Source organism: Schistocerca gregaria, chromosome 2 (genome assembly GCF_023897955.1).
Source record: "Schistocerca gregaria isolate iqSchGreg1 chromosome 2, iqSchGreg1.2, whole genome shotgun sequence".
NCBI lineage: Eukaryota > Metazoa > Arthropoda > Insecta > Orthoptera > Acrididae > Schistocerca > Schistocerca gregaria.
Genome location: NC_064921.1, coordinates 110,186,718 through 110,196,512, shown reverse-complemented (window position 1 = coordinate 110,196,512; position 9,795 = coordinate 110,186,718). Strand labels below are relative to the sequence as shown.

Here is a 9,795-nt window from a genome sequence, read left to right as displayed (position 1 = left end):
ATACTGAGACAAAATTCAACAAAATTATTTATATTATATAATTAAATAAAAAAAATATAATAAAATAAATAATCAAGATATCCTGATTTGCACAGAAAAAATTTCAGTGTAAGTGAAACACTTTACTAATAAGTTATATATTGAACCTCTTCCTAGATACACTTTCCAGTACATCTACTATTTTATGACTTATCTCATCTAAATTGAAGCTAATTTAAAATAATAAAATAGAATAATCAATAATGAGAGTGGCAGGCGATATGTACACACCTCAGAGACAATATCAGTTAAATTAAATAAATTAAATTACTATCAAATCCACCTTTGTTAACAGTGTTTCACCATCAAATCTGTTATAAACAAAAATCTATAGTAACCCACCTCCTCTTAACTATAAGCTGCACGTTGACCAGAAATATTTTATAATTACAAATCTTGAGAATTATAACTCTAAAAAGATTCTCTGATAATGGAGATATACAAACAAATAAATAAAGTAGAGTAAATCATGTATTATCAATCATGGGGTAGGTTCCTCTGAATGGAATGAGATACCGCCAAATTCTTTGGGTTTAAAGACCTTAACTAATGGTACCCTGGTAAATATAACTAACATTTTCAATAATACGGTATCTATTCCTAATTTATTATTTAAATCCGTAAAAAGAGCTACAAATAAATTTTAACATTTCACGTTACAAATTTATATTTTAACCCTAATAATATAAACAACTGTTTTAACCAATTATATTCACTTGTATCAATCGTATATCCGCTTTTGCTGGCACAAATTATGCCGATACTAAATCAATTGCTGAATCCAAAATCAGTTAATAATTAAATCAAATTACAGCAAAAAGAACATTTAGTGTAACAAAACTTACATATAATACAAAGAAAAAGTGAATAAACAAGTAAGAACAAAATTTTTAAGAATAAAAAATGAGAAATTTGAAAGTTTATAAAATTAAGAATAAATAAAAGCTTCAAATATTTAAAAAAAAAAGAAAAAATCACAAACACTAACAAAAAAAAGAAACACACCCCCGTATGACCACAACAACTTCTTTATTGTATATAAATTAAGATTAATATGGAACATGTATAGCAAAAAATGTATTATATTCTTTCTTATTTAATCTTTATTTTCACTAATAATAAAGAAAGATATAATAATACAATAAATATATTTTATATAATTATGTAAATTAATTTAATATGTTATTAACATGAAATTAAGTTTATAATAAATTAATTTAAATATTTAGTAATTAAATAATCTAATTATATATAATTTTATAATCATATTATTATAATTAATATAATTATTTATATTAATATAATATTTTATATTTAAAATTAATAATTTTATTTATTATATCCAATCATAAAAATGTTAAATATTAATTTACATATTATTATATATATTATAATATAATAATCTATTTTAAGCATAAACGTAGGTAGCTATAACCCTCGGAAAATAAATGTATTAAACTAATCACTTAATATTAATAAAATAAACTTATAAGTATTTAAATTTAATTGAATGTAATATATATATATATATATATATATATATATATATATATATATATAAATTAAATGAACCGGGATAAATTAATTCATAATAAACAGAATAATACTTAACCAAATTAAAAAAACTTTTAATTTATATATTAAATAAATGAAATGCCTGATTAATGGGTTACCATGATATAGGTAAATAAAGTATATAAAATTATCTTCATTAAAAATTACATAAGATAGAATTAAACTACCTCCTTTACTATCAAAAACTAACATGCATCATAAACCTTAATGTAAAAATGTAAGCTGAACAAGATAATTTGTTCATACCCCATTTATAGAGGTATCAATCCTCTCCTTTTTAATGACCATCAACTCTACAAAATATCTTTTCCTATCAACATTAATGATAGGAACGATCCTGTCCATTTCATCAAATTCCTGATTTGGAGTTAGAATAGGACATGAGATCAACTTACTTTCATTTATTCCACTCCTAACAAGAAATAAAAATATAATAATAAATGAGTCATCAATTAAATATTTTATTGTCCAAGCAATAGCGTTGACAATACTACTATTTTCAATTTTGCTGATTCAAATAAAATATTCAATAGAATAAGAAACAGAATTTATTCGATCAATAATAATCCGATCTAGATTATTATTAAAGATTGGAGCTGCACCTTTTCATTTCTGACTACCAAAAGTAATAGGAGCTTCAAGATGAAATAATTGTTTAACATTAATAACATGAAAAAAATTGCCCCAAAAATGGTTTTATCCTTTTGTATTCCACTAAGAATTTTCATTTGAACCATTATCATTTTAAGAATCATTATTGGGGCAACAGAAGGTTTAAATCAAACATCTCTACGACAAGTTCTAGCATATTGTTCAATTAGACATTTAGGGTGAATAATTTGATCCTTAACAGTCAGGGAAAACATCTGCGAACTATATTTTATTATTTACTCTTACTAAGATTAATCATAATTTTATTATTTAAGCAAATAAACCTATTTTTCATAAACCAAATTTATTCAGCCAGAAATATAAAAACCGAAATAAAATTCATAATATTTCTATCTCTATTATCTCTAGGTGGTTTACCACTATTTCTTGGATTCCTACCAAAATGAACTGTAATACAATCATTAATCGAAAACAACATAACAACTATTATATCCATTATAGTTGTATTGACTACAATTACGCTTTATTATTACATATGTATTAGATTCTCAGCCCTATTTATATCATATACAAAAAAATCTTGATCTATAAAGTCTCAGAAAACAAGAATTATTCGTTCTATAACAGTAATAATTTGAACAATAGGATTGATTTCAAGATCAACCTTAATTTCATTATACTAAAGACTTAAGTTAATTAAACTATTAACCTTCAAAGTTATTATTAAAAGAATAATCTTTTAGGACTTAGTAAAATTTTACACCTCTAGAATTGCATAATTGCAATATAAGACCTAAATATGGTAAGAGAGAAAACATTTAATAATTAGATTTACAGTCTACCACCTAAAATTCAGCCACCTTACCACCAAAATGATTATTCTCAACAAACCATAAGGACATTGGTACTTTATACTTCCTATTCGGAGCATGAGCAGGAATAGTACGAACACCAATAAGAATACTTATTCGTGCTGAACTTGGTCAACCCGGATCTCTAATTGGAGATGACCAGATTTATAAAGTTATTATTCAGCCCACGCATTTGTAATAATTTTCTTTATTGTAATACCTATTATAATTGGTGGATTTGGTAATTGACTTGTTCCATTGATAATCGGTGCACCAGATATAGCGTTCGAACGAATAAATAATATAAGTTTTTGATTACTACCACCTTCATTAACCCTTCTTCTTACACCTTCTGTAGTAGATAATGGTGCTGGTACAGGATGAACAGTTTACCCTCCTCTAGCAGGAGCTATCGCACATGGGGGTGCATCTGTAGATATAGCTATTTTCTCACTCCACTTAGCAGGTGTATCATCCATTCTTGGTGCAGTAAACTTCATTACAACAGCAATTAATATACGATCAGAAAGTATAAATTTACATCAAACACCTTTATTTGTTTCATCTGTAGCTATTACAGACTTTCTCCTCCTTCTTTCACTTCCAGTTTTAGCAAGAGCTATTACTATATTATTAACAGACCGAAATTTAAATACATCATTCTTTGACCCTGCGGGAGGAGGTGACCCAATTCTACATCAACACCTATTTTCAATCTTGGACACCCAGAAGTTTACATTTTAATTCTACCAGGATTTGGAATTATTTCACATATTGTATGTCAAGAAAGAGGAAAAATTGAATCATTTGGAACATTAGGTATAATTTATCCTATGTTATCAATTGGACTAATACGATTTATTGTATGAGCACATCATTTATTTACAGTAGGAATGGATGTTGACACACGAGCATATTTTACATCAGCGACAATAATTATTGCCGTACCTATAGGAATTGAGGTATTCAGATGAGACTCAAACTCGGGACCTTTGCCTTTCGCGGACAAGTGCTCTACCATCTGAGTTCGTCTTTGACGAGATACTGGCAGAAGTAAAGCTGTGAGTACCGAGCGTGAGTCGTGTTTCTGTTGCTCTGATGGTTGAGCACTTGCCCGAGAATGACAATGGCCCCGAGTTCGAGTCTCAGTTGGGCACACAGTCGTAATCTGCCAGGAAGTTTCATATCAGCGACAATCGGCTGCACAGTGAAAATCTCATTCTGGAAACACCCCCAGGCTGTGACTAAGCCATGTATCCGCTGTATCCTTTCTTTCAGGAGTGCTAGTTCTGCAAGGTTCGCAGGAGAGCTTCTGTAAGGTTTGGAAGGAAGGAGACGAGATCCTGGCAGAAGTAAAGCTGTGAGTACCGGGCGTGAGTCGTGCTTTGGTAGCTTAGATGGTAAAGCACTTTCCCGCGAAAGGCAAAGGTCCCGAGTTCGAGTCTCGGTCGGGCACAGAGTTTTAATCTGCCAGGAAGTTTCATATCAGCGCACACTCCACTGCAGAGTGAAAATCTCATTCTGGAAATTCATAAAACTTTGTCAGCATGACCAGGAAGTATTCAGAATTCACACTCTTAGGAGTGGAACTTCTAAAATTATAACGAAATAATTTTTTTTGATGTGAAACTGCATAATTTTTTTCACTTATTAATGGCACCATATGTTTCTATAGGTACACTTTTCTTCATAAGTAAGAGAGATCTTTCGTTGAACTTTGCAAAATATGCAAACCATACTTAAAGGTGTATGAAACTAGATTTTTCCAAATCTATTAAATTGGTAAAAATTGAGATAAATAACTATAAAATTTGTGTTTTTTTCTGATCATGAAATTTAAAATATAACAGCTCATTCGTTTTTTCATAAATTAAATAAATCCTAGAGCTTCATATACCTGTAAGTATGGTATGTATGCTGTGCAAAATTCATCGAAGAATCTCTCTAACTTATGAAGAAAAGTGTACCTATAGCAACAAATGTTGAGAAAAATGATGAAACTTCAGACGTAAAAAAAAATATTTTGTTATGTTTTCGAACTTGCATTGCAATGAGTTTGAGTCCTGAATCCTTCCTGGTGATTCCGACATATTTTATGAATTTATTTGTAAAAGTATAGACATTGGTTATTAAAATGTTCTGTGATGCCACTCCTGCTCCAAGTCGGCCCGTTTGATGTCCTACCCCCCTTAATTCGATGAGACGAATGATCTCGCTGTTTGGTCTCCTCCCCAAAACAACCGAAACCAACTGAGGTGTCGTATCCGCATCCAACGTCCATAGTTTATTACTGCGATGCGGAACGTACGCCTATTGCGACTAGTTGTAAACTGTGTAGGCTACTGATGTGGCACGTGAATAGGGTTGCTTCTTATTAGAACAAACAAGTACGAATTTTGAGCTGTAAATTGCCTAACCATAGTAACTACTTTATTTAAACTATAACACACTTGTAATACTAAGTGCCTTCGGGGTTTGAGAAGACTATGGCGCAAAAGCCACAAGATATAAAGAAAGTAAAGTAATATTAGAGGAATGAGTATCTCTCAAGTTTTTTAAATAACATTATAGGTGCTCCATATTGGCACCGTTTAAGATGCAGCAAATACCAATACGTACATTACACGGTATTCATTGAAGTCACTTCCACGAATTGCTCGAGAAGGTGTGACAGCAGGAAGCTTTGAAAATCTGTTCGTAGGATTGCGTATCTGCAGGCGTGAGCTGATTCGATGCGACAGTGCCGAGCCTGGCCCCTAGTCCAACTACGCCATGACGGATGTCCCTAAGACTTGGAAATATGCCCTATCCATTGACATGTCTCATTTTTCTGTATATCGTAGTATTCGCACAGTCTTTTTCTGAAACCCTCACGCTACTTACGCAAGATCTTTTGCAGTGCGGACTTGCAGGAAGAGAGTCTGTGAGGTTCTGAAAAGTATCGATAGGAATGGGGAGCTATGCTGACTCCAGTGATGTGGCCAGCTGTGCTAGGTTTCTCGACTGATATCCATGGCGCCTACAGTCCGATTGAGGTGGTCCCACAGTATTTCGATTTGGTTTAAATCCGAGGAGTCTGGTGGCCATGGGAGTATGATTATCTCATCTTTATGCTCTTAGAACCACACGCGTAAGCTGCGACCTGTGTGAAACGTTCCATTATCCTGCTGATAGATGCCATCGTGGCAAGGAGAAAGCATGTTGCCTGCAGGAGTGGGCATGATCTCGAAGGATACGTACTTACTCCTGTTGATCTAATGTTACTTATAATCTGTCTTGATTGCAGTCAAGACGGATATTAAGTAACATTATAAAATCATTGATTGCTGTTATCCCATAAGACATTATGTCTGTTTTTGCAAAATGATGTTGATCTATTGTGCCTTTCAGAATGGTGCACATTTTAGCGTGCTATATGAGATCTATTTTGAAAATATAGATACGTGTTTCAGCACGTCAGTGACTTTCGGGAAGAGTCTTGACATGCTCGTCAAATTCCTTCACGGTACTCACACCAGATATGCACAGCACACAACATTTTTTGCAGAACAAAATTTTTAGTTGCCTTTTGCAGGAACAAAGACATCAGAGTGGCTCATAGCCTATGTGAGAAAAGATATTTTCTCCTTACATATGTCTCTCCCAGCACAGTATTGCGTTTCTGTGTTAATCACTTTTTCAGACTCTGTTACAATGGCGTAACGTTTATAACTAAAAATAAGTAAATAGTCTTTGATCACGTACAGACTGATCAAATAATTTTACTATCAACGATGCAGATGACAGGAGCATGCGGGCACACCTAAGTGATGTGCTCCGAGATAGGGCAAGTTTATACAGATACAATACACATCACTGGATCCGACTATATATACCTGGTTACAATTGGAACATGATGCTTGCAATCATTTTACGATTATCACATGCTGTAGCCTTCAGCAATTTCACACTCAATTGCAATGTCGTTCAGGCTGGTTTATGCAATTCTTCCAGCAGTTACATGCCCACTTACCACTTGGAAAGACTTCTGTTTGTAGTAATCGGAAGTAATACAAAAAGGGAGACATCAGTGACGCTGAGTTTGTGGCGCTATAGGAAACGTGCTCGTGTGGTATAACCACTGGTGGTTAGTAGTAAGCAGGGTTGGTATCACAATCTCCATACACTTTTTACTTTCTACGACCGACGATTAACACTGTCATTTCTGCATAAGTACACTAATTAGATTAAATGGTTGAAATGGTTCTGAGCAGTATGCGACTAAACTTCTGAGGTCATTAGTCGCCTAAAACTTAGAACTAATTAAACCTGACTAACCTAAGGGCATCACACACAATCATGCCCGAGGCAGGATTCGACCCTGCGACTGTAGCGGTCGCTCGGCTACAGACTGCACCGCCGAGAACCGCATGGCTAATTAGATTAAGTTTTGATTTCAAAATTTCCTTGGCTATTAGGCTTACAAGAAAATACCGTCTTCAGAATCTTGAGCTACAATTTAAAGCCCTTGATGTTAGCATCCATTTTCTCGCATCTGCCTCAAACATAATTTCGAAAATTGAAACAGAAAAATGTTTAAAAAAACTGTCTTCACTTTCTTCTACATTGATTATGTCAAAATTTCCCTTGGCAGTTGTCATTCATTTCGTGCATTATTCATACTTTTCATTGAACCACAGCGGTTCTTATATTCAAATTGGGGGATATCTTGTCCCTTTTTTTCCTCGTTGCCAATTATGAGCGTGAATCTCAATGAATATTTTCCCTTTCGTGGTTCATGCATTTCTGGTGAATATCGACATGTCTCTTATGACTGATCTCAACACAACATACTGCTGTGGTGATGTATAGACACTTCATCCAACTTTTTTTAAGAAAATAATCTTTATCTTACTGATTTTTCATTTAGCAGTTTGAATGCAATTGCTTACGAAAGAATAGTGTCGGTGCTGTATTTCATGTTGAAGACATGGCCATTGGAGTGCTAGACCAAATTTTGAAAGGAAGACAAAGGAGAACAGCTGTATCTTTATCAAGGGAACCGGCTTGGTATTTCGCCTTAGGTGATTTTGGGAAACTGAGAAGAACCTAAATCAGGATGGTCAGGCGGTGGTTTGACTCGTTGTCCTCTCAAATATGAGTCTAGAGTCTTAATGGTAGCTCAGTCGTACAAAAAGTCGTAATGGCGGAACGTTATTAATGTTTATGACTGACTAGAACTTCTTCTACGCAGTGAGCTCGCAGTTATTAGTATCGTAAAATGAATATAAAACTCCGGTTTCTTATTTTACAACAGTCAGACATGACTTCGTACAACAGCGATCTCTCAAACGCACATTTTCACTTACGGGTTTAAGTGATTTATGGTATTGCATCACAAGGGTTTTACATGATAGCGTACTGTTGATACTGTAATCATCGCAACGTATGCTGGCATCATTCGTCACCATAATAATTTTACGAAGGTTGCGCATGTACCACAGGAATTAAGCAGTCCCCATAAAGCCGAGCACAGGATGCCACAGGTCGTGAGTTAAGCAATGCAACTTGTATTCATTTCCTGTGAGCTCGTTATGTCCCACGTCGGTGGAACGAGTAAAAAGTGTTACGTCACAGTAACAGGGTTCTGTAGTGCTAAGTCACTGCTCCTAATTGCATGTGAATATTGTACCGGGAAGTTGTTACGTACTACTTCCGAGTAAAAGTTGGTTTCCGAGGCTTAGTTCAGTTTTCGCAAACTTCGAGTCCTTAACGATCACTCTTAGCCGTTACATACAGAAACTGTCTTGATCGCTTTCGATTTATTATTCCTTGTTACGTGTTCTGGTGATAGCCATTATGAAATTAGCAGCCTGCCACTTGTCACTGGGATGGCTGGTGTGGCAGTGCGGCTCTAGGCACTTCAATCTGGAGCCAAGTGACCGCTACGGTTGCAGGTTCGAATCCTGCCTCGGGCATGGATGTGTGTGATATCCTTAGTTAGGTTTAAGTAGTTATAAGTTCCAGGGGACTGATGCCCTCAGATGTTAAGTCCCATAGTACTCAGAGCCATTTGAACCAACCACTTGTCACTGGAATCTTCTGGACAGTTGTTGCCGCCACTGCACTTGTATTTGATTATATTTTGATCTGATCAGCGGTGGCCACAAATCGTCATAAAAATAATCAATTCATTCGGATCTAGACAAATTCAGTGTTTAACTGCATTATGTCCCATTCTATAATGTTATGGAGCAACTCAGCACAGCCATAAGAAATATTCTTATCTCAAGAATGGGCCGTCAGAAATATCTACAGTGATAGTTTCCTATCTTTGCGCAAGAGGTTGTTGAACCATCTTGGATTTCCAGAATGAGATTTTCACTCTGCCGCGGAGTGTTTGGAAGGTAGGAGACGGATACTGGCAGAAGTAAAGCTGTGAGTACCGGGCGTGAGTCGTGCTTCGGTAGCTCAGTTGGTAGAGCACTTGCCCGCGAAAGGCAAAGGTCCCGAGTTCGAGTCTCGGTCGGACACACAGTTTTAATCTGCCAGGAAGTTTCATCTTGGATTTGTTGCTCTTATATCTCAGTACATAAATTCTCTCCCTCTGTGAGTAATAAACTACACCCATTCAAAAGGAGTTTCAGAAATGGGATCAGTTTCAGTGTTAAATAGTGTCTCAACAGAGGTGAAAACCTTAGTTTATGCGGAAGGTTTTAGCAGTGGAAGGCTTCGTTTT

The 9,795-nt window shown here is 34.8% G+C and overlaps 1 non-coding gene across 1 annotated transcript; it reads left to right on the top strand.

Moving 5' to 3' along the window:
* The first annotated feature begins 9,516 nt into the window (after nt 1–9,516).
* On the top strand, nt 9,517–9,591 carry Trnas-cga (transfer RNA serine (anticodon CGA)). The gene has a single exon. It is a non-coding gene; the product is annotated as a tRNA-Ser (tRNA).
* Nucleotides 9,592–9,795: the final 204 nt, after the last annotated feature.